Source organism: Marmota marmota, unplaced genomic scaffold (assembly GCF_001458135.2).
Source record: "Marmota marmota marmota unplaced genomic scaffold, marMar, whole genome shotgun sequence".
NCBI lineage: Eukaryota > Metazoa > Chordata > Mammalia > Rodentia > Sciuridae > Marmota > Marmota marmota.
In genome coordinates, this window is record NW_026000164.1 from 2859326 (window position 1) to 2882698 (window position 23373).

Genomic DNA, 23373 nt, shown 5'->3' on the forward strand with positions numbered 1-23373 from the left:
ATGTGTATAAGAGACAGCAGCCGGGGTGCACAGACCTCCGGCCTCTGGGCACCTGGTGTGGGCCCACCGAGTCCCTCAACTCTTCCACCTCGCAGCCGGCAAGCCCAGACCTGGAGCGGCTGGGAGCAAGCCCAGTCAGGCGAGAGAGGCGGCAAGTCTGGCCTGGAACACCTAGGATCGGTGGAGCAGGGGAGCCGGCCTGCTGGGGCAGCCCCTGGGAGCCCGCAGAAAACAGGAAATTCCAGCCCAGGGCTCCTCCTAGGACTGGGCAGGTAGGTAAGGAGTTGTCATTAAGAGCAGGCCAAATAAATAACAGTCCTTGAGTACACCACACACTAGGCACGGTTCTGGAGAAAAGTTGACCATTTTCTCTTTCTTCAAAGGCAGAGCAACCATAAGGGCCAAGGATAGGAGGTCATTCGTTAAGAGGTCAAATTAGGAGTAATGACCAAGCCTATGCCCTCTCTGGGCCTCAGATTCCTCATTTGTAAAATGAGGAGCTTGAACAAGGCAATCCTGTCTCAATTTTTGGCTAGACATTCTGAGGTAGAGAGCTGTTGGATGCTACTGCCAGCTGCTATTAATGACTGAGCTGCCCCCCCACTTTTTTTTTTTTCCTCTGAAGATCCAAAAGATACTCATCTGTCTGGACTAAGTCTCCTGCCTAAGGGCAGCAGAAAAATCAAAAGATAACTTCCAGGCCCAGACCACAGTGACTCACTTCTGAGCCTTCAGTGGCCATTCCCTGGCTGCTCACTTCATCTGCCCATGTCCAGATGAAGGCAACAAGGTGGCTTCCAGTACTGGCTGGCACCTGGCACTCTGTAAATGGAAGCACCCCAAACTCTATTAGTTTCATGACAGTGTGCTGCACCCAGAAAATGTGGGACCACCCCAAAACGGGGTAGGAGTTGTGCATAGTCAAATCACTCCTTTCTTTCCCAGGTCCCTGAGACAGCCAGCGCACCACAATTCACAAAGTACAACCACGGTGGCCTAGCAGATCAGGAGAAACCAGTTTAGGTAGTGGCAAGGGGTGAGGGGCCTGAACTTCCTTGGAAAAGATTACACTCCCAAGACTCTCCACCCCAGTCCCACCCTATTTCCAGTGTCCCCTTCAGCATCCCAATGTCCCTTTGAGCTTTAGAACTCTGTGGTCTAAGCTAGTAGAGATAAAAGCTGCACATTCCTGAGGGGGCTGGGGCTGGGGGAATGCCTGGGAAGGCAGGGCCTCCCTATCCTAGGTGCTCTGGCAGAAAGGAGGGCTGGAAACTCCCAAGTCCTGGGCTGGATCTCTGGGGCAGTTCACATCTTCATGGGACTAGTTATTAACAGTGTTGAGGAAGGCTGCTTCTCTCCAGGAAGCACATTCCCCCATATGTCATAGACCTTTCCACAGAGAAGCCTTTCCCAGATCCTCAGGCAGGCACAGAGACAAGAACACAACCCAATACTCACGTGTAAGTCTGCCAAACTTTCTGAGCTTCAGATCAAAAGAACAAGGTCTTTCTGCCTAGACGTGCCTATCTGCCTCTGTCCATCTGTGCTTTCTCTCACAAGCATAGGGATTATCCTGCCTCAAAAAGAATAAGGCTGACCGTTCGCAAGTCTTCCCCCAGCTAATGAAAATGCAAGCCCTAAGCAGGAATTGCAGGAGCCAGTTTGGGGACGAGGGGACAGAGGACAAGATGGCTAACATGGGTATGTTGCTTTAGCATTTAGCACTCTTCCTCAGTGGATAACACCAGGATGGGTCAGAAGGGAGAAAGCTCCAGCCCATAAGTGCTGGTCACATGGCTTGCGTGGCGCGCGCGCGCGCACACACACACACACACACGAGTCAGAGAAGGCAGGCAGCAGTGCCCAGTCCTTGAAAGAACAATGACACTTAAGAGGACATAGGCTCCCGGGTTGCACTGCACCTGAAGAATCCATCCAGGCAAAAAGCTCATCCTGGGCCAATTCCCAAGCGTAGACAGCTTCCTCTTCTTTACCTGACTGCATCCTCTTTTCCCGGAAACTTTTCTTGACCCATAAAAACTACAGAAGAAAGACCACATAAGTGCCTCAACGTATCAGGTCAGTGGAAGACTCCAAAGAGAAAAGTAGCCACAGGCATACACCTCTTCCTCACGGGCCAACCCCAGGTCCTCCTGGGCTATCCCCAGGTCAGGGAGGATGTCCCATCTGACAAGACTGCTCCAAAGACATGCAGCAAACACAGCTCTACCTCATAGCCACTACCCAGTGAGCCTAGAGCAAAGAAGGCAGCCCTAAAAAGCTCCATGCTGGCAAGCCCTAAAGAAGACCAAGCATAAAACTAGCCCTTGGGTTTGCTATTTCCTCAGGCCACCAAAAGCACTTTGCCTCTCAGGGGCTGAAAATTTCCTGCAAATTTCTGGGAGATTTAAGATGAAACTTCTCACAGATGCCTGCAGTGGAGATTCTGGGACAGGATGAACAACCTCCCTTGGGGTAGAGAGTGCAGGAGGGGCTTCCTGGTGCTCAGATGCCCTTCTCGGATATGCACAGGCGTCTGGGGTCAGAGGGGCTGTTCCACAGAAACAGAAGGACCATGGGTAGAGGTGAGACATGAGATGCCATCAAGAGAATGCTGGGCTGGAGTTGTGGCTCAGTGGCAGAGCACTTGCCTAGCATCGGGAGGCACTGGGTTCCAGCCTTAACACCGCATAAAAATAAATAAAATAAAGGCATGTTATCCATCTACAATTACTTTTTTTAAAAAAGAAGAGGAGAATGCTGGTCCTGAGCTAGAAACAAAGGGCAGCTCTGCCACAGGAGTCCCACAGGCCTCGCCCCAGCTCTCCACCCAGTGTTTGCTGGCTGATGCGCTGATAAAAACGGGGTTGTGCCGGGCTGCAGCCCACACAATGTGCAGGAAACTGGTGGATATCTTCCTTCTCCAAGATGAAGAAGGACCAGCTTGCTCCTGGAGACCAAAGCTTGTGACTGACCGCAGGGAAAGGCTTCATTCAGGCTTCTGGTGACCTGTGTGGTCCCAGAGCCACACTGGCCTCCAAGACAGGTAGGACTCTTCCTGTCCACACGGTGGCAGCAAAGCATCTTCCTGAGGCCGGGAGTGCAGGCTGTGTGGTGGGGTGGGGGAAGCTGGCAGGACTCGCAGCCTCTTTGGGTTGTCAAGGCCACTCATGAGGCAGTAAGGGGCACACCGAGGCTTCAGGAGGGCTGGTGTGTAAGCTCTGGGATGGGGATTAGGAAACCAAGAAGAGGGGAGAAGATCTTGGGTGGCCACCCTTGTACAGCCTGAAGACAATCCTTCTGTGCTACAGCCAACAATTAGCCTCCAAAGTCCGCCTCTAAGCCACTTTGGCCAGTGCCTCCACATCTGCAAATGCACAGCACTGGTTCTGGAGCTGCTCAACCAAGACCTAGCAGGGTGGCCTCGCAGTCTTTCTTACCACTCCCTCCTGTGGGCTCTGCCTCCCCCCCACGCCCCGCCCTGTCACTACACCATCTTTTTAACAGCCCACCTATGCCCACCCCCATCGCACTGCCAATCTATTTTCCCCATGACCTCATTACCTCCATTAAAGCCCTGCAGTAGCTCTCAGTCCCAACACCAGACTCCTCACTCCCTGCCCAGACCCCACCGATCTCACCTGGAACCACCCACCCGCCACCCAGCCACACAGTGTCTACCAGGCCACGCCTATTCTCCACCCAGGGCCTCTATACCTGTTTGTCCTTGAGGTCACTTGGGTCTCAGCTGCAACATCCCTTCCTTGACAGCCCAGCCATCTCGGTGACCCCTCTGCTGACACTAACACACACCACTCTCAGAGGTTTTCCTTGTGTGTTTCGTGTCCCCAAAAGAACTCTGCAGGGCTCATAGAAGGTGTGCAGCCATCTCCGTCAGTGAATGAATGAGCAAATATTTCTGCCAGGCTGAACTGTGTGCTGGGGCTTTTGTTCTCTTTGTGGGGAGGGAGACAGGCATAAAAAAGAGATGGTTCCTGTCTGGGACAGTCTGTTGAGGTGACTATCTCAGGCAAAATAATCTATACAGTCTCCAAGTGCAGAGGCACAATGGTGTGCTGGTGGGACCAGCTTCCTGTGTGGACAGCGGGGCTCAAATGCAGACTGCGGCACTTTCTAGCCAGTGCCACTTACCATCCGCTGAGTCTCAGAATGAGTCTGCAAGCCAGAAGAAACCCCAACTTCCCAGCTGAAGCAGGGCACAGCACTGATGTGATTGGTGGGCCACAGAGCCTGGTGGAGCAGGTGACCAGTAAAAGGAGCTATTCCTACCGGCCTTGTAGGACACAAGAGTGATTTAAACTGGTGCCAGCCTCTCAGTCAGTCTATGACCGTGTCAGGTTCATATCAGCCCCCTGTGGCTAAGGCTGGGTTGGCTCCTCCAATCTCTTCTCTAAAAGACCTCCAAGCTAGGGGGACCCTAGTCCCAACCCCAGAACTACAGAAATAACCTTATGTAAAAACAGGGTCATCGTTGGTTAAGATGAAGTCACACTGGAGTAGGGGAGGACCTGACCCCATGATCATTACCCTCATCAAAAGGGGAAAGCTGGGACTGGATTGTGGCTCAGTGTAGAGCCTAGCGTGTGTGAGGCACTGTGTTCAATTCTCAGCACCACATACAAATAAATGACTAAAAGTGGGGAAAAGGTGATCCCACTCCTTGGTCTATACCCAAAGGACTTAAAATCAGCATACCATAGTAACACAGCCACATCAATGTTTATAGCAGCTCAATTCACAATAGCTAAACTGTGGAACCAACTTAGATATCCTTCAATAGATGAATGGATAAAGAAATTGTGGTATATATACACAATGGAATATTATTCAGCATTAAAAGAATAAAATTATGGCATTTGCAGGTAAATGGATGGAATCGGAGAATATGATGCTACGTGAAGTAAGCCAATCCCAAAAAACCAACGGCCAAAATGTTCTCTCTGATAAGTGGATGATGATCCATAATGGGGGTGGGGGGGCATGGGAAAAATGGAGGAATTTTGATTGGGCAAAGGAGAGGGAGGATGGGGAGAGGGCATAGGGGCAGGAAAGATGGTGGAATGAGATGGACATCATCATCCTAGGTACGTGTATAACTGCACATATTGTGGGACGCTACATCATGCACAACTAGATAAATGAAAACTTGTGCTGCAGTTGTGTACAATGAATCAAAATGCATTCTGCTGTCATTATACCTAATTAATATAAAAGGAGGGGGAAGGCTGGGTCAGATGTGCAGAGGGACTGCAATACAAGAGACACACAGAGAGGATGGCTAGCCACAGGCCTTGGAGAGAGGCCTGGAACAGACCTGTCCCTAACACCTTTGGAAGGAGGTCCGCTGACACCTTGATCTCAGACCTCTATCCTCTAGGACAGTGACTGTTGGACTGTCCTCTGGGACAGTGACTTTCTGTTCCTTGAAGCCCCCAGTGTGCAGTACTTTGCCAATGCAGCCCTTTGCACTACCAAGCAATGAACTCTACAGAGAAATCAGTGCGCCTGCAGATGAACACGAGGGTAGTTTTGGTAGGAGATTCCTATTCCCCAAAGTCCTGCCATGGATTTCAGATTCAGAATTCAAAGCTTGGCTCTGTTCTTTACTTTTAGAGGTAATGACACTGATGTGTAGAGAAGGGAAATGCCTTGTCCAAGGTTGCACAGAGTCAGTGGTAGAACCTGGGCGAGGCCCAATACTCCCTGGCCAGTGCTTGGACCTCCAAACCTCCAGTATTAGTTTTTGAGTATCTGCTAAGAGGAGGCATGTGAGTGGCCCCTGGAGCCACCTGCATCACCTCGAGGCAGGATGGAGCACAGAATTCTGTCAGCCACAGTCTAAGGCCCTGGGAGTGTCCCTGACACCACCTCCTGCTCTGACCAGCTGGGGCAGCTGCCTGACATCGGGCTTAAAAGGAGGTATCAAGGATCTACCGAGGACCACCTGGCATGCCTAGCTCTGCCCAGCAAGTCAGTTAATTCTCAGGGGAATGGCTTGGGCAAGCGATGCACCTCCACCCGGGGCCTGCACTGGGCCAGGAGCTGGTCACTCTTTATGCCATCGCCAATCACCCCAGGCCAGAGCGGCGGCAGACTGCAAGAGCACCTGTAGAGGAGCTTCAGGCTTCAGGCTTCCACAGGACCTTTCATACACACCCGAGGTGCACTGGCTCCTCACAATTCTGACCCACCTCCTGCATTTCAGGTGTTGTGGGGTTGTTTTTGTTTTGTTGGTACTGGGGATTGAACCCAGGAGTGCTTACCCACTGAGCCACATCCCCAGTCCTTTTTATTTTGAGACAGGGCCTCGAAAAGTTGCTTAGGGCCTTGCTAAATTGCTGAAGCTGGTCTCAAAATTAGAATCCTCCTGCCTCAGTCTCCTGAGTTGCTGGGATTACAGGCACTCCTGGCCATTTCAATTGCTTTTAAATGCTATTCTTTCCCTTCAAAATTGAATACACAAGTTCAGATGAAGTCCCATGAGTTACAAATCTGTTTCATGCAGTCAAATGTGTCTCTAAAATGTGTCCAAGTTTATGAACTCTCCATTTCTTATCAGCAGTTCTAGCACTTTTATTAGCTTCCTATTTTTTTACAAAGATAAAATATTTTTATAAAAGGAAAATGCAATAAAGTGCTCAAATAACTGCACTAATTTTGAGGACCAACACGGAGGACTGCTAAGAGTGCAGAAACACATGCATACATTCAGGGTCTCAAAGAAGGGGGCTGGGTCAGATGCATGGGTGTAGGAGAGGGAACAGTGTATGTTATTTTTTGTTTTAATTTTTTTGTAGTTGTAGATGGACAGAATGCCTTTATGTATTTATTCATTTATTTGTGGTGCTGAGAATCAAACCCAGTGCCTCACACATGCTAGGCAAGCGTTCTTCCACTGAGCTATATATAGCCCCATGTATGTTATTTTAACAACATCAACAAATGGCTCAGGTAGCCTGAGAGTCATCCGGAGGACAAAAGTTTACTGCAGCTGAATTCCCATGATGGATTTTACAAGAGCAGGGCCTGGAATCGCCTCATCCACGGAACAGTCTGGGGGGCCCCACAGCACCTGGCCTCCTCTGCACAGCCATAGTGAATCTTCTGCCTGAGCACAAGCTCATGTTCAATGTGCTCTCACCTTATGCTACGGGGTGTGGGCTCCTGGGCCTCCTCCAGGGGGCACACAGCCTCTGGCCAGTGTCCCCCAGACAGCTGAGTAATGGATGTGTGTCCTTGATCCCCAAGGCAGCAGCCACATGGGACACCACTGGCCACTTGCTAATAGCAACACCTTGCTGAACATGACGGCCCCCTGGGCACTTGACACATTAACCCACTTAACCCTGGGAGAAAGGTGCCAGGAATCTCCCCAGTTACAGATGAAGAGCCAAGTAACTTGGTCACCGGCCAGTAGGTGATTTGAACCCAGGCCATCTGCTCAGCTGGCTAACATGCCCTTGGCCTCCTCAGGCCTGGCCACTGCTTCCCTGGCCTGCGGCAGTCTCTGCTGACTCAGGGCCTGCTGAGCGAGGCCTGAAGCCTGAACCTCTCCAAAGTCAGAGTTCAGATTTCAAGCAGCTCCCACCTACCTTCTCCTCCTCCCCATCCAGGAACATCCCAGCCTTGGCCTTCCTTCTAAAGGAAGCAGATCCCCCCTCCCCAAAAGAGCCCTCTGAGCCCGGCATGGTGGTGTAGACCTGTAATCCCGTTGGCAGGAGGGTAAGGCAGGCAGCTTGCAAATTCAAGGCCAGGCTCAGCAATTTAGCAAGGCCCTGACTCAAAATAAAAAAAGGGCTGGGGATTTGGCTCAGTGGTAAAGGGACCCTGGGTTCAGTTCCCCAGTACCAAAAAAAAGAGCCCTCTCAGATTCCCCCTCACTGATCTCCCATCCCTGGGCCACAAGGCACGAACGCTGATCTCTGGCTGCCAGGGCTCCCCTCCCAGGGACACATGGCATTTACAAAAGGAGAAAATGGCACAGCCACCCAGAGGCCAGGAAGCTCTGAACATCAGGCCTGCACAGGTGGCCACACTTACTCTTTTTCGAAAAACCAGATACAAAATCCTGGGCTGGGGATAGAGCTGAGTGGTAGAGCAGCTTGCTTACCAGGTGCGAGGCCCTGGGTTTGATTCCCTAGCACCACAAAAAAATAAACTACGCGACAAGGACTTGTGTAAAGCAGAAAAAGAAAGCAACATGTGGAGATGGTGTCACGGCCACCTGCTTGCACCTGGTTGGGTGACGCGATTTTTCCTGCCTCTTCATATCTTTCTTAATGTATATTTCACTCTGCTTTCTGAAGTGTTCCTGGAGGGTTCATTACTTTTTTGGGGGGGTTCCGGGGATTGAACTCAGGGGCACTCAACCACTGAGCCACATCCCCAGCCCTATTTTGTATTTCATTTAGAGACAGGGTCTCCCTGAGTTGCTTAGTGCCTCACCATTGCTGAGGCTGGCTTTGAACTCCTGTCTCAGCCTCCTGAGCTGCTGGGATTACAGGCGTGTGCCACTGTGCCCATCAGGGTTCATTATTTTTATAAAAAGAAGTTAACAGAGGCGCTGGGGATATAGCTCAGTTGGTAGAGTATTTGCCCCGCATGCACAGGGCCCTGGGTTCAATCCCCAGCACCTCCCCCAAAAAAAGAAGCAACAGAAATGGAAGACTGTTCCACCTGGGAACAAAACGCAGAGTCAGGGTAGGATCCCAAGTAAGTTTGGGGTGGGTGATGCCAGGGATCTTTATTTTAGGATCTGAAAACACAACAGCTTCCTGGGTGTCATCCCTGCCCCCACCCCATCTCACTACAACAGGGCTCTGCCTCTGATGTGTCACCAAGCTGCCCCAGCCCAGGACACTGAGGGCCAGTGTAGGCTGGATGCTTTGGCAGCCTCCTTGGGTCAGTGGGCTCAGCCTGGCCCGCTCCAGTGTCGGCTTGGTGACATGTCATAGTGCGACGTTCCTGTTACTCACCACTGCCCTGCTGAGGCCAAGCCAGGCTATAATCAGCACCTGTGGACCTACATCTCCTTTGCACCAGGAGCTCTCTGAAGGGCAGGATGACTGGGTTCGAGACTGCACGCTGGTGGATGGCCTGACTCACTCTTCGTGCCCACTCGCCCACCGCGAAGCGTCAGCAGTGACCCCCTTGCTGCTGTTGGGACAGGAGTGCACTCCCTGACTGCTGGCGAGGGCGCCCCTCGTCATGTTCCCACCGCACGTTTCCTTCTCTTCCTTCTCGGACCCTGTCCTTTGCCTGATGTTCTCCTGGGTTTTTTTTCCCCTTTACTTCTGGGGACTCTGCGGAACAGGCGTGCTAACCATTTATGTGGTGCACATGCACCACGTAATACCGAAAGAGGACTGAACCGCATAATTTCATGATGGACTATAACCGCTGAACAAGGACACAAATCCAAGAGACGAAGGGATGCTAAAAGGTCAGGGTGGGAGAGGCTTTCCTGACAGAACACCCCTGATGGCAGAGGGCATCGAGATGACAAAGTCACCTTTCGGGGGCTGGGGTTGTGGCTCAGTTTAGAATGCTCACCTAGCACATGCAAGGCCCTTAGCACCACATAACAATAAATAAATAAATAAATAAATAAAATAAAGGTATTGTGCCCAACTGCAACTAAAATATGTGTGTGTGTGTGTGTGTGTGCGTGTGTATAGATAGATAGATAGATATCTAGATATAGAAAGTAAGTCACCTTTCACAATCCCGTGACTGCCAATGCAGGCAAAGGTTGTTTAAGCATGCAAAAGCCATGCAGGGGAGCTGAGGAGGTCGGAATGTCACCCCCACAGACTGCTTACTAAGGGGGTGAATCCCCCCAACTAGGACCCCTGGCAGCTGTTACCCTGCCAACCTCGATGCAGGCCTGCAGCACAGGCCTGTAGCACATTCCAGGATGGTTTCCTGTCAAGCTTCTAGACCGACTAAGTTCACGGGCAGCACTTGGGAGAGGCAAGTGCAACCTCCCCAGGTGGCTGCCATTGCAAGCTTCTGGAACAAAGGCCATCCCCACCAGAACTGCCTAACTCTTCAGAAAGCCGGGGTGCTGGGAAAAGGTCCCATGTGAGCCCCTGGTCCTTCCCAGCTCCCTCCGCATCTGGGAAACCAAGGCTATACAAGACATTCTGGGAATAACTGGCAAAATCTGATTATGGATCAGCTATTAAATGGTATTAGAGAAATCCTGTTAGTTTTCCTGGGTGCCACACTGGCATTATGGTCACAGAGAGGACGTGCCTGGCCTCTGGAGAAGCCTGTCCCTGACAGGGAGAAGCATCATCATGCCAGCAACTGCCTGGGAAAATGAGAGGAAGAGAGAGAAGAGAACACATGGGGTAAAACAAAACAATCAAAATTTTCAATGTCATTAAAAAAAAATGCTGGAGAAGTGAGCTGTCATCTCCTCTACAGATTCTGGCCTCCTGGCTGGCTTAGGAGGGGCCCTCATGCCAAGGTTGTCCAGTAGTCTTGTAATTTTCTCCCCTATTTTAAAAAGTTTTATCATTTCTTCATGGAACAGTAGCACATCCTGGGCAGAGCACAAGCTGAGGCCAGGCTCCTGGGTCTGAGCTCTGCCTCCCCCAGGATGAGTGAGAAGCCTGGGCGGATTCCTTGGCCTCCACGCCTCAGTTTCCTCACCTGCCCGAGGGCTGTCAACATGCACCCTGAAAGGATGTTCTAAAAACTACACGAAGACAAGAATGAGGAGGGAACAGGGGCTTCCTCTGGAGCCTAAAGAGGAAGTCATGCTTTCCTTGCTGCTCCCTCTGAGATGGCAGAGCAGGTCCTGCCGCCCCAGCCCTGTAACTCCCCATCACCCACAGCAAGAGCCGTCAATCTTGTGACATTTGCAGCACAAACACAAAGTGCTAGAGTGTGGGGTGGCACGTTTGCATAGTTTAAAAACACACTACGCCTGCAGCTTTCATGATAAAATCACTACTCCAGTAAACCCTGTGTGGTGGTGACTGTCGGGGGCAGCAGGTCTGCTGTGGCACCCCCTAAGCCACCTCACGCCCAGGCCTTGGTACTGCAGTAGCTCACTCACTGCCCCTGTGGATTCTCCCAAGACAAGGTTCCTGGCTGTTCTGTCAGCACGATTTCCTTTGGTACCAGCTCACCACTACCTGCTCCTGACCTCGGTCTACTCCTGCTCAGGACAGCACATTCCCAAGGCCAGGTCCTAGCCTGGTTGCCTGGGCAGGGCTGTCACTGCTACCCCTGCTTGTGCCAGAAATAAATTATGCTGATCAAGTTTGGGGTACCTTGGAAGAAAAGGCTATGGTACTGTGGTCCCCAGGTTCGGACCCCTTTATCACCCTGCCTTCACCCTGTGGATCCTTCCATCTGGACACCAGCCTACCCTGCCTGCCCAGGAGCAGAGAGAGGGGCAGGAAAGTGGCCTCTCAGACATACCCATGAAATCATTTCTTCCAACCTCTCTGAGCCTCCTCCCTCCCAGCTCAGCCTGTTCTCGGCCCTCCTCAGCCCTCTCCAGGTCCCCAGGAAGTGTATCTTCCCTGTCTCTTGGGTGGGCCCAATGCTCATGAAGTGCAGAGCAGAGTTCTCATATCTCGGGGGAAGGAAGACGCCGGCATACTCCAGGGCTGCTCCCACGGCTGCCCTCGGAGCCTGCCCTCGGAGCCTGCCCTCGGAGCCACCGTGCAGAGTATCAATATGTAACTATTTGGACTTAAGTCTGTGTCTCAGTCTCTTCTACTCCTCTTTCCTGATGTGAAATCATTGGTGTCCCCTACCCTGGATTCAAGGGACCCCTCCACCTTATCCTCACAGCTTGGTGGGACTCACTGTCCCCACACCACACAGAAAGAAAGGTGGCCGCCACCCCGTGAGTTTCCTTCCTTATCTCAGACCCCACTGTCACCTGGGTCCCTTCACCCTGTCTCACTGTACCCCAGCTCCCAGCCTCAGCTGGGAGAGAGTCACACTGCACTTCCTGGAGGATTTCCTAACCAAACAGGTGACCAGCAGCTCTGTCTGTGTCTAAGGGGCAAGCTGGGCGGCCCAGCAGGAACGTGAACTAAAAATCAGGTCATAGTGACTCCCGTGACTTCCTGAGTCCCGGCTTTGACCCCTGCAGGGCACTCAATGCACTGCCACCTTCTCATGGGCCACCTGAGATGGAGCAGGATGGAATCCCACAGGCTCCTCAGAACCTCAAGTGACAGGTCCCCATGTCTGGCCAAAGGCCTAGAAACACTTCCTCACTACCCCTGTCCCCAGCTGGCCTGAGAGAGCCCCAGGCAGCACCTCCGCTGGCCCAGAGCAGCCCTGGCCTCAAGTCCTACAGGACATTCCTGAGCTGGGTCTCAAGTGCAGACTCGGGAGACCCGGCTTTTCTGACCCAGCACAGAGACAGGGAGGCTCCTCGGGGTTCAATCATCCACTGAGCCAGGCCTGGCGCTGGCCAGGACCCAGGAGTAGACTGGGCAGCCCGATCACAGGCACAGGGCTCAGGGTCCAGCAGAGAAAGGCAATTGAAACAGATGAGCGTGTGCCACAGGCCAGCCAGGAAAGGCAGCAGCTGCTCCAGGCCACGAGCGGGATTAGGCCAGGGCTAAAGGTGGGCAGAGTGAGCCAGGCTAGGCAGGGGGCTACCAGAAGGGGGCAAGGGTGGCCTGTGTGGGTAGGCTCTGGGCAGAGCAGGCAGCACTGGTTCTTGGTGAGGGCAAGGGGGCTGGTCCTGGAAACCGAAGGCAGCACTTGGGAGTGAGGCACTCCCAGCTCTCCAAGTAAGCCTGGACACTGCTTGGCCACTGTGAGATCACTTCCTACTTGTAAAGGGGACAGTGTCCCCTTTACGTGTCCTCGGATGGGGCTCAGGGCCCCATCTCTCACCAAGCATCTTCCAGGCTGTGACGGCTAGGAGGGCTGGCTCCCCTGAGGCCCACAGGTAGCTCAGAATGTGATGAGGGAGCCCTCAAAAGAGCCGCAGGACAGCACCTCCCACGAACAGGAGCAAAGCCAGGAGAGAAAGATCTGAGCGAGGTGACACTTCAGGCCTGGGGGAGGAGGCCTCTAGATGTCCATCTGATTCGCCACGAAGCCCTGAACATGGACAAGTCCTGTGACTCTCCCCACAACAACAGCTGCCTTCCAGGTTTTAAGAAAATACACAGGATGAAGAACCACTGTGAATAATGACACCTTGAAACGATGTCTGTGATCACTTTCCACAGCAGCTATAAGTGCTCAGTAAATACTTGTTGAGCAACTAAATGAAAACAGCAGTACTTGCAGGAAAGACCCAACACTGTAAAATTTTAAATGCAAGCCTCTGAAAGGGTGAATCAAAAATAAACACTTACATGTCCAATTTCCACAACCAACAAGTTTCTTTGTTTGTTATCTTTTAGGTAACACACCAGAATCATTGGTCCCTTGTGTCTATGAGCACTGGAAATGTGACCAGTCTAAATGAAGAGGTCCAAGGGGGTCAAATGCAGAGTGGATTTTTTAGACTTAGTATGAAAAAAAAAAAGTGCAGTATATCTCACCAAAAATTTGTATGTTAAAATAAGAATATGTTGGCTATATTGGATTAAATAGAATACATTATGAATCCCACCAACTTGGGAGATGGAGACAGGAAGATGGCAAATTTGAGGCCAGCCTTAACAATTTATCAAGTCCCTCTTTCAAAATAAAAAATTTTAAAAGGGAGTGAGGGGCTAGGGATATACCACAGAGGTAGAATACTGCTGAAGAATACTGTAAAAAAAAAAAAAAAAAAGAATTTCACAAACCAAATGCAGTAGCACACACCTATAACCCCTGCAAGGCAAGAAACTGGGGCAGGAAGATCACAAGTTCAGGTCAGTCTCAGCAACTTAGTGAGACCCCAGTTCAAAATAAAATAAGAAAAGGGCGCAGGGTACAGGTCAGTAGTAGCATGTTCAAGGTCCTAGGTTTCATCCCCAGCACTACCCCCCCCCCACATAATACTAATAATAATACTAATAATAAAAATTCTACTTTTTTTTTTACTTTTTTAATGTGATTAATTGAAAACTTAAATTCATACGTGGTTCACCTAAGTCTACTGCACAGTGCTCCTAGAAAAGAAACTTTCAAACGGACAGAACAATAAAATAGAGATAATGTTAGGTGCCTGTGTGAACATGCAGACCCCATATGTCAATACAGGGTCCCCAGGACATGTACCCATAACTGGAACCTCAAATGCCAAGTTGGCACCCTCGGCCCTGGGCTTAGCTAGGCTACCCAATGTGCGCACACTCTGCCCACTAAGTGCCCATACTGGGGTTCAGGAGCAGACAGAAACAAGGTGCCACACCCATGCCATCTCCTTCAGTCTTGCTTCTCCAGCCTGCAAAGGGAGATGCCACACCAGCTTCTGAGGACGGACACGACGGCCACCACACAGGAGCTTCTCCTGTACACGGAGGCTGTCCCCAGGCTTCACATTTGTTTGCTCATTTGATGGCTGTACTATGAACCAGATGCTGATTACCCCTATTTCCCCAAGGATGAAGACAAGACACAGAGAAGTCAAGGGACTCACCCAAGGGCACAAAGCTCCAGAGAGGTAGTTCTGAGATTCAAATCTAGGCAGCCTGTCTCTGGAGCAGGTTCGTACTCTCCCTATATAGCTCCAACCACTTCACCAATGCAGAACAGTCTAGAACAATCTAGAAGCAATAACCAGGCAGGCGGACTGCAGAGTAAGCAGTCAAACCTTTACAACTCTTCTCAAACAAAAGCTCCAGGGCCTTCCTTTAGGGTCTATTTAACAATCCTCCAGGCAGAGAAGCGAGGCCCACGGTCCCTGGACAAGCCCAGACAGAGGGACACAGGCACCCGGACAGGAACACAGCGGGAGGCCCCGAGTGGGGTCCAGATCTCTCAGCCTGCCTCCCCTGTGGCTGGCTCTCATTCTACTCCTCGAGCTTGGGTTTGGGTTTGTAAGCCATCAAAGCATCAAAGGAAAAGGCAAGAGAGGACTGCCACAGGCAGGAACACCATCAGTGGCAAGAAGGGGCACTGACTGACAAGCAAGAAAACACACGCTTTCAACAGGCACAAAAGCACCAACGGCAGGGCCACGCGAGGCCACGCGGACTGGAGTTGGGCACAGGGGGCAGACCCTCCCCTCAGAGGACGGTGGCCAGCTCCACTCTCCACTCGGCCCAGTGGGGCCAAGGCACTGAGGGAGACTGTGACGGGGCCCAACTTCCGACAGAGAAACATGCGACTTAGAAAAATCTACATAAGAGTGATTAAAATTGTTTTAAATTTGATCAGAAAAAAAGGGCAACAAACCAAGAGGAATCTGAAGCCGGGTGCACAGCATACGCCTAGAATGCTGTGCTACTTTGGAGGCTGCAGCAGGAAGACAGCAAGTTCAAGGCCAGCCTCAGCAACTTAGTGAGACCCTGTCTTGAAATCTTAAAAATACACAAAAAGGGTGAGGAGGTATAGACCCGTAGTAGAGCATCCCTGGGTTCAATCCCCAGTGGCGGGGGGGATGTGGCTCAGGGATAAGAGCACTTGCTTGGCTGTCATGCATGAGGCCCTGGGTTCCATCTCCTGCACAGCAAGACAAAGAAAGCAGCCCCTGCCTATATACTCTGTGCCCCACACAGCAGAGGAATAAGGGGCTAAAAAAAATGTTTTGTTTTGTTTTTTAAAAAAAGAGAGAAGGGGCTGGGGATGTGGCTCAAGCAGTAGCGCGCTCGCCTGGCATGCTTGCGGCCCGGGTTCAATCCTCAGCACCACATACAAACAAAGATGTTGTGTCCGACGAAAAAACTGAAAAACAAATATGGAAATTCTCAAAAAATAAAAAAAGAGAGAAAATTGAGTAAAGGAAAGGAACAGAATTAAGCCAAATGGAAATGAGCAATAAAAAAATATTTTGTGGGCTGGGGATGTGGCTCAAGCGGTAGCGCGCTGGCCTGGCATGTGTGCGGCCCGGGTTCGATCCTCAGCACCACATACAAACAAAGATGTTGTGTCCGCCGAAAACTAAAAAAAAATATTAAAATTATCAAAAAAAAAAATATTTTGTGGCTGTTGTTGGGGATGGAACAAAGGGCCTCGTGCATGCTACGAGTGCTCTGCCACTGAGCTGCATCCCCAGCCCCAACAAAAAGTTTTAATGATTCTTACTAGTAAATAAATATCTAAATAAATATAAACAGTAATCAGAGTAACCCCAAGGAAGAGAATTTAATCTTTATTTTCCCTTACCTGCCAGGGAAGCGGGACAGGAAAAAGGCTGTCTCTACCCCTCGGAATCAGAACGGCAGCAAAAGTCCTAAAAATGTGCATAATCTATAGTCTTACCATTTTCTTCTGGGAATTTGTCCAAAGGAAATGATCAGACAAATGTACAAGGATGTAGGTAATAAACAGCATACCCTTTCCATAAATAGGATACTGAGCAGCCTTCTAGAATAATGTCTCCAGTCAACATGTGCTTACTATGTGCCAGCCACTGTCCCAAGCAAGGTATATGTGTGACCTTGCAGATCCTCAGCATGGTCAAGACTGAGACCCTGGCTTTGTCATGACACCCCCTCCCCATTTCAGGTGAGGCAACTGAGGGACAGAAAACCTCCCATCTCCCTACAGGGTCTCTTCTAGTTATGAGCTCCCTGAGGGCTCAAGGCAGCATGTCTCAAAGTGCCACAAGAGATAAGGCAGGCTTGGGACACAGCTCCGAGTCCAGCTTGGTCCCTTACTTCACAAAGGGAACCAGACCAGAAAGCGGTATTCCAACTACAGGGCTGCCTGTGCAGACCCAAGCAGAATGGGACTCTAGGAAGATAGGCCCAGAGCCATGAGGCCACTTGCCACAGCTTTCCCAGCCAGGTAGAGGCAGAGCAGGGACAAGAACCCAGGTCGTTTTGCTTCCCACTCCAAGAGCTGCCAGATAAGAAAATGACTGAGGAACACCCTCTCCCCATGTACCATCCTCCACAAAGCCCCACCTTTGCTATGAAACACCAGTAATATGAAACTGATCCAACAGCCATGATGGAAAAGAGCCTAGAATAGAAGGGAGCCCAGCAGCCCACTGACAACAGAAACTCCAGGCAGGACAGCCATGTTCGACTTCCTTCTGCACCGGAGTTGGTAACAGCAAGGATGCACTTACTTTCAATGCTGACACATATATTTGAATGAAATTTTTTTTGCATGTGTGGTACCGGGGATTGAACGCAGGGGTGGCTCTACCACTGAGCTACACCGTCAGCCCTTTCTATTTTTTGAGACCTACCAAGTTGCCCAGGCTGACCTCCAGCTTGCGATCCTTCTGCCTCCCAGCCTCCCGCATAGCTAGAATCAGAGGCATGCACCACCACGATTGGCTTAAATGAAAAAAAATTTTTTAAATGTATTTTTATTTGTTTTTGGAACAAGCATCTTTCCATGCATGCTACACCCATGCAACTCATGGACAGGAGTGATACCCCTGAGTGCCACTTCCTGGGTGGAGATTCAAGACACCCAAAAGAATATTAGAGCAAAGAAGAGTCTGATCCATCCTAAGTTATACTCTAACAGCTTCCGTGAGTTAGGCTCCAGGGTGGTTTGATTCTCAAAAAGCTTCCCTAGAAGCCATCTGTCCAGGCTGACCCGGTGCCAGTTGGCCAAACCTTCTCTAGTCCATCCATGTGAGGGAGTAGCACCTGACTTGGAGTTGGAACACCAGGCAAAATCCCTGGCTCTGTGGCCTCAGGAAGGCTACTCTAAGTCATACACTATCCTTGTGCAAAATGGACAGGTCACTTGCCAACCTAAAAAAGAGGTTCCTCGGGCTGGGGATGTGGCTCAAGCTGTAATGTGCTTGCCTGGCATGCGCGGGGCACGGGGCACTGGGTTCAATCCTCAGCACCACAAAAAATTTTTTAAAAAAATGTTGTGTCCACTGAAAACTGAAAAATAATATTAAAAAAAAAAAAAGAGGTTCCTCAGAGAACACGAGTGGAAGCCACATGGTGGTGAAGAGGCCTCCTCCAGTCTCCAGGACGGGGCTGGAAGATGAAAGAGCGTTAACAGGCACACTGTGCACCTGCATGGCCTGCTCACCTCCCTGGCCTACTCCAGAGCAGGCTCCATGCAGCCCAGGCTCCATGTTGCCCCTTGCCCTGGGCCTGTGCAGTGGAGTGCAGCGGGGAGGCAGCAGGAAACAATCGGATTAAACTAACTTCAAGTTACCTGTGTAGTACAAAGTGAATGCAGCAACGTGGGTCAATGTTCACACAGTGCCATTGGGAGTTGAAGGGGTTTGCCCCAAACCTTAGTACTCTCAACCGATGCCTGCTTTCCAAAAAAAGGCAGAGCAGAGCTCCCTCCTTGTCTGTGCCAACGGTGTGAAGACAGCTGGCAGAGGGCTCACAGGTACAAATGCACAGTCAGGGCGAGCCCACTTACATGCACCCCATCCCCCACTCCTGTCTGGACCTTCCCAGAATACCCTGTGTCCTGCAAGGAGAAGCACCAGCCCCCCAAATGTTTTCTTAGAACATGGGAGGGTGGAAAAAAATAGAGGAGGAAGCATTAATAATTCCTTCCCCAGAGTCCTGCCTGTCTGACCCACCTGTCCCCTACAGATACACAGAATCCACCATGTTCACTACCACCTTGCTGTGCCTTGAATACCTCTATGTGCCTTCAGGCCCCAGCCGCTCTAAGCCTGGCAATCATCTGAGGAAAGAAGAAATAGATGATTCTAGAAGATGACATGTGGTACTTAGGAGGAAGGGCTGTTTTGTTGGTAAGGTATCCTGGGTCAGAGGCCATGGATTGAGTGGAATGAGGGAAGTTTTCCACCTGGCTGACCTTGAGGTCATGCAGCCTATGATAAGGCTGGGGTAGCTTTCCCGGCCCCCCTTCTGACCTTGAGGGCAGGGAACATGATGAGTCTCCCCAGGTCTCTGAGCTTTGCCCTGGTTTTCTGAAAATCTGGGCTTTATTGCTACCACTCCCAGTGCCTTCTGACCTCTGCTGCTGCTGAGCCTTTCTCCCCAGGGCAGCCAAGCCCAGCACTTCCTGTATCCTCTCCCCCATCCTCCCCTTTGTTCTCCTGCTTTCTGAGGTGCCAGATGCAACTGGGCCACACAGTAGGAGCTACATAAATGGATCTGGAACAAACACAGCTTCCCTGCTACCAGCACCCACATGAGTATTCCCTTTTGCAGAATTCCTAGAACCCTGGTGTGCAAAGTCCTACATAAGTAGCCACTCCTGAAGTGGCTATTTCATTCCTAAAGCAGCCAACTGCCCAAATGACCAAGAGAGTGACAGAGAAAGAAATGGATCTGGCCCATTCCAGACCGCTCCAATAGGAGGCCTTTAGGGAGCCTGGCCTGAGTAATGCCCAGGTCAGCAGGTCCTACAGTGAAAGTCACGGCCAGGGTGGAGACCACCCCCAGAACAGGAAGCAAGGCAAACTGGTTCAGGAGAGCTTCCAGTCTCCAAACAGAATCATCATTCCTATCCTTTCCCCATCACAAGGTTGTCTTGGGAAACACAGGGCCCACTATAATACCCTACGTGGGACAGACAGGCCTGAAGGAGCCCCACCAGGAAGGGTGTGGATGCTGAGACTGGGACCCTCCAGTAAGGTCCCTCTGAGCTTCCCCAACATACCTAACCCCAGCTGGTGCTCCTTCTCTGCTTAGCCTAGGCTTGAACCAAAGAGGAAGAAATCCACATTTCTTCACCTTACTCTCTCTAGGATGTCACTGCACCCACAACCAGGGTAGGCGGGCAAACTGGGAACTTCAGGAGTGAGCGGGCAAGGGTGAGAAGAGCCCAGCCAGGCCAACTGGAATGCTCAAAGGAACTCCATTCTAAAAAAAAACCACGAACTCTATGGGAAAACAAAGGGGAAACTGAACAAGTCATCTAGCTGACAAAGCCCAGTTCCTGCACACACAATAGTAGCCATATGGCGCACACACACGTAGTCATGGTCCACTTCCAGGCCCAGAGTCCTGCCTGCCCGCGCCATCCCCAGGGAGCAGCACTCCCCAGGCACACCTGCTTAGGGGCCAGCAGGCCTTTCCAGGCCACCTGCCAGGACATCCCCCCACCCTGCCCCACCAGGGCTGCTTCTCCCAACGGCTTCTCCTGGATCCTGGCTGGCTTGGCCTGGTGTCCCTCATTTGGATTTTGACCCTGGTTCTCCTGCATCCCTCTTTCTAAGAGATCAACTCGAGTCAGAGGACCACCCTCTTCCCTGGGAGTGAGCAGTGCAGAGGGAGAGCCAGGCACCACCTTTCCCCAGTCCTATCAGCTTCCTCTCCTTCCTTTTCCTAGTCCCCTTCTTCCTGCCCCAGGAGGTGAGGTGGCTCACAGGTCCTGTGTATGGTGTGCCTTCCAGGCCCCATGCAGGCTCAGGGAGGCACTTCTCTTGTTTTCTCGGAGACAAAGTGACGGACAAGTTTTCTCTAGCCTTGGCCTTTAGTAGGAAAGGAACTTCGCAAAATAATCTGCCCCCTTCCCCCAAATCCTGTCCTGCAACACAGGAAAACCTAACAGTCCCCTGCTTCCTCCAGCCCTGGACACAGGACCGGGATGGCTGAGAGAACCGAGAGAGGCCAGAAGATCAGATGCTCATGGAGCTTCCTCAGTGCCAAATGGTTCTGTCACTTTCAGAGCTGCGACAAATAAACCCTCCACCAACGGGCTGGGGATAGAGCTCAATTGGTAGAGTGCTCCCCTCACATGCATAAGGCCCTGGGTTCAACCCCCAGCACCACAAAACAAAAACAAAAAACCTCCACCAAAGCACTGGCCAAAACAAGAGGGTTTCTTGGGCTCTGAAATATTGCCCCTTTCCACAAAGAGGTTCCCTCCCTGGAAGCACAGGCTCCTGGGAGGCTCTGTTTATATAACAGCCCAAGTCTGCTCAGCCCACAGGGGCCTCTTTCCTGACACACCCAAGAAGTTGCTGTTTCCCTCCACCTTGGAAGGTGGGGACACTGCCTTGCAGGACAGAAGCAATATGGTTTGGCAGATGGAGAGCTCTACAGCAGGAAGCATACAGGGCCGAAATGGGAGAAGGAGTCTGGATTTTTTTGAAGTCTGCCTACAGCAGAAAAGCTGGGGCGACAGAAGTGAGAAAGCCAGCAGGGGTGGGGGTAACAAAGACAGATTCCAAGAGAGAGGTTGGGAAGGAGGAGAAAGGGGAAGGAGCCAGGAGGCCTCCCCAGAGAGCAGGGCAGCAGGGATGGGGAAGGGATGGCAGAGAGCTAAGGACAGATGGGTGAGGAGCAACTGGACTGGTCTGGTGACAGTGAGACATCAAGTCCCAGGATTTCATGATAGCAATACCAAACTTCCAGGCTAAGCAGATGGAACAGTGGGGTATTTCCAAACCACAATGGGGAAGTTGGTCAAGAGGGAGGGGAAATTCTGCCTGTTATGATGAATTTAAAATAAAAAACCCAAGTGTATCCCAGAATCATAGCCTTCACAGCACAGAAGAGTCTCCCGCATTCTGTGACTGTCCACCAAATATCTTCACCTCTCTAAAGGGCTGGGGAGTTCACCTTGGAGTTAATCAAGAACTTCATATTTCCTCCAGGTGACATTGAAGCTCAGGGAAGGTTTTTCCCTACCCCACCACCTTCAGATCTAGGGGGAAAAAAAGTACATCTCCTCTGTTTGGGGCCCTGGGCTCACACAAATGCCATCCCCTGGTCCCCAGCCACAATGATGATTCAGGCCATTTACTCAGATCCATGTTAATGAGTTTTTTTCAGTCACCTAATTAGTTCAGAGTGAACTTAGCCTTGAGAGAGAGGAGATGAGAGCAGGTTGGGAAAAGGACCGAAGGAAGTCAGATTGGAATGTTACAATAAGAGGGCAGGCCCCGAGTTCTAAATGGGGCCTTCTACTCCCAAGGAACCCAATATTCCTTCCCCAGTTACAGGGAGGCTAAAAACAGAAAGGGGGTGTTCAGGTGCAGGAGCCCCAAGAGCCTCACACAAGGGGATGAAGATAGGAATGTAACCCTAACTGTAAGGACCAAGTAGTGGACAGGCCCCTGTCCACTCCACGTCATCAGCAACTGGCCTTAACTCTCCCTGCATTACCACTAAGGCCAGACCCACCACCTGCTGGTGGGCGTCTCCCTTCAAACAGTGAGAGAAGGAAGCAGATGGCCAAGGGTGAGGGCCATCTGCCCAAGCTTGCTGGAAGGTCACCATGCCACTGGGGTGCCTGTAGGTACAGCAGGCTCCCACTACTTCAGAGGCAGTCGGGCATCTGCCAGCAGCGTGCCCCGGCTTACTGTGCCCCTCAGCAGCCACAAGTCCAGGACTCAAGAGCCCACAGAAAAGAAAACTGGGAAGCGCAGTAGCCTGGGGTTTCCGGTCCCTGACGCCAGGCACAGCGTCCCTGGAGGTCAGTCGGCGCCCGCCAGCCTCGAGCAAGCCTTCAGAGTGAGCAGGCGCGGTTGCCCAGCGCGGTCGGGACCCGACCAAGCCGCCAAGGGACCAGCCGACGCCTCCCACGCGATCGCGGCGCTCCAGCCCCGCGCCAGGCTTGGCCCGCGCCCGCCAGGCCGCGGCGGCATTGGGGGTGTGAGTCGGGAGAGGGAGCCTCGGCGAGCGCCACCCTCCTAGGCCAGCGGGCGCTGGGCCCGGGAAAGCTGCCACCCACTAAGGAGAGGCTCCGAACCCCAGCCCCATCGCTGGGAAGGGCCCAGGAAGCAGCTAAGAAGCCTTCAGAGTCTCGGCCCCACCTCTCAGCCCGCGGAGGCTATCCGTCGCGTCCACCCTTCCTGGCCATGCCTGACCAGATCTGGGCCCAGCCCCCATTCCCCACCCCGCAACTCCGAGCGCACCCGTCCCCGGGGCGACACCACCCTGGAGCACAATGAAAGGAAAACGTGTCCCCTGGCCCGTTACCGATCCCCAAATCCCAAAGTGTCCCTGGACGAGATATGCCAAAGCCTGAACCTGGACTCTACAGAGCAGATCAGCAAACCGCGTGGCCCAGACCTCGGGCGTAAGGACCCCTGAGGGTGAAAGCTGGGTGGGTCTGGGCCCATGGAACCCCGGGCCGGGGATGGAGGGGCCAGCACACTCAGGCTCCCGCAGCCCCCGGCTCTGCTCACCCTCGATGGAGATGACGTGCTCCCGGATCTGGTTCTGCAGCGCCAAATCCTCGATGCGCTCGATCAGATCATAGATGGCGTAGATGTTAGGATGGACAGACTCGAAGCGCTGGATCTCGGCCCGGATGGCCGCCGAGTTGGAGAGCGCGAACTGCTGGGGGGGCCCACCGGCCAGCTGCTGCGAGGGGCCGCCGCCCCCGGCCCCGGGCCCC

General features: G+C 52.0%; 1 protein-coding gene and 1 non-coding gene across 2 annotated transcripts in view; one reads left to right on the forward strand and one right to left on the reverse strand.

Moving 5' to 3' along the window:
* The window catches only part of Agap3 (ArfGAP with GTPase domain, ankyrin repeat and PH domain 3), a 52291-nt gene extending 28918 nt beyond the window's left edge, over window positions 1-23373 (reverse strand). The window contains exon 1 of the mRNA XM_015493662.2: window positions 23162-23373. The gene's annotated coding sequence lies outside the window, so the exon portion shown is untranslated. The remainder of the gene's footprint in view (window positions 1-23161) is intronic.
* On the forward strand, window positions 8587-8659 carry Trnaa-cgc. Its single transcript has one exon. It is a non-coding gene; the product is annotated as a tRNA-Ala (tRNA).